The 2,413-nt window shown below is 39.8% G+C and overlaps 1 pseudogene; it reads right to left on the bottom strand.

The window, feature by feature from the left end:
• Nucleotides 1-2,413, bottom strand: part of LOC106338263 — a 20,837-nt pseudogene that overhangs the window by 16,405 nt on the left and 2,019 nt on the right.

Here is a 2,413-nt window from a genome sequence, read left to right on the forward strand (position 1 = left end):
GAGGTTCTTTGCTTTTCCCTTCACTCGCTCATACTGATACATCCATCCGTAATGTACAGGTCCACGAAGCAATGCCTCATATGGGAGGTGGACAGATAGATGCTCCATGACGTCAAAAAATCCCGGAGGAAATATCTTCTCCAAGTTGCACAATAAGATGGGAATGTTCTCCTAAAGCTGTTAAAAAACTTCTTCTTTAAGAGTGCGTGTGCTCAGATCCCTGAAAAATGCTCCAATGCCTTTTATATTCAAAAAAAAATTAAACACATTGTTAGTCATATATTATTTTGTAAATTATTGTGATATAATACACTACGTACCTGCAAGTGCTTCATGTACGTTTGTTGGAAGTAGCTCCGCAAATGCAAAGGGCAGTAGTCGTTGCATAAATACATGACAATCATGACTCTTCATCCCGGAGAACTTTTGACCCTTTTCAACACATCTAGAGAGATTCGAAACATACCCATCGGGGAACTTCACTTCTGATGCCACCCAGTTGAACAACACCGACTTTTTTTCTGAAGATAATCTGAATATCGGAACAGGAACTTGTCCATTGCTTTTAATATGTAACTCGCTTCTTGAGCAAATATCCGGCAAGTCCAACCTCGATTTTATGTTGTCTTTTGTCTTCCCTGGGACATTCAATATTGTATTCATGATGTTCTCAAAGAAATTCTTCTCTATATGCATCACATCGAGGTTGTGGCGCAGAAGAAGATCCTTCCAATATGGCAACTCCCAAAATATACTCTTCTTGTGCCAGTTGTGATGAACACCGTAAGAATCTGGCATATTACGAGGGACATGCCAATTACCACCCCAACGAACTGTTTCGTTAGCTCCGTAGTAGTCGATTTGCGCTTCAATTTGTTCTCCAGTTAGATATGGAGGAAGAGTGTCTCTCACAACCCTTTTGTGCCTAAACAAATTCTTGTTTCTTCGGTAAGGATGGCCAATGGGAAGAAATCGACGGTGACAATCAAACCAACTTGTCTTCCTACCGTCTTCGTTGAACAGTCATACGTCCTCACCCCTGTTGACCACAAATCCTTCAACTCTTTTATCAGTGGTTGTAGGAAAACATCCAGGGACCTTTTTGGATGGTTCGGACCAGGTATTAATATGGTCAAGAATAACAACTCCCGTTGCATGCATATCTCCGGTGGCAGGTTGTATGGCGTAAGAAAGACTGGCCACAATGAATATTGTGTCCCTGACATTCCGAATGGACTAAATCCATATGTGCATAATCCAAGATACATATTCTGGCTATTGCTAGTGAATTCCGGATGTACTTTGCTAAAATGTTTCCATGCTCTTGCATCTGATGGATTAGTCATCTCACCATCCGTCTGAGTATGCTCGGCATGTCATCTCATCCCTCCGGCTATTTGCTCAGATTGATACAATCTTTTCAATCTGTCTGTAATTGGTAGGTACCACATCCTTTGGTACAGTACCTATTACGTCCCCGTCCTTGCGGTTTGAATCGTGGCTCCTTGCAGAATCGACATTCTTCTAACTTCTCATCATCTCCCCAGTAGATCATGCAGTTTTCGATGCAAACATCTATCATCTCCGAAGGCAATCCAAAGCTATAAACCAGTTTCTGAATCTCATAATAAGAATCAGCAGACACATTGTCTTCCGGCAAATACTCTTTAAACAAGTATGCCCATTCATTCATGTAACTTTCAGGTAGATTGTGATCAGTTTCAATATTCATCATTCTAGCAGCCAACGACAATTTAGAAAGACCTTCTCTACAACCACTGTAAAGTGGCTGATTCGCCGCATTTAACATTTCATAAAACCTTTTTGCATCTATGTTAGGTTCTTCATCTTCATCATGAGCTACGAATGCATCAGCTACCATATCATGAACCCTATCATAATCTACCATCTGCTTCTCCTGATGGTAACTATGTTCATTATGCAAATGATGATCAACGGGGTTTTTCTGAAAATTGTTATTACTACTACTAGCTTCATTCTGATCATAATTATAACCTTCTCCATGTTGAAACCAGATATAGTAATTTGGTGTGAAACCTTTATTTATTAAATGCTTTCAAAAATTTTCACTATTTGCCAATTTCGAATTGTTGCATTTCCGACAAGGACAGAACATCTTACCACTTTCTTGGGCGAGCGGTGTGGAATCCTCTTGATGCATAAATGTCTCCAGCCCCGCAAAATATTCTTTCGTCACTCTCCTGTTAGCATCTCTCTGCATATACATCCACCTCCGCAACTCGAAAATATTCCCGGAGCCCGACATTTTTTTTTCTTTCACGTTTTTTTTTCTTTTTGGGGTGTTTAAAATGATGTCCAAACGTCCATATTTATAGGAAATTTTCGAATTGTAATTTTGCTAGGAATTTACGACAAAATTTAGTTAGGTTGC

The sequence above is a fragment of the Brassica oleracea genome, chromosome C4, assembly GCF_000695525.1.
Source record: "Brassica oleracea var. oleracea cultivar TO1000 chromosome C4, BOL, whole genome shotgun sequence".
In the NCBI taxonomy this organism is placed as follows: domain Eukaryota; kingdom Viridiplantae; phylum Streptophyta; class Magnoliopsida; order Brassicales; family Brassicaceae; genus Brassica; species Brassica oleracea.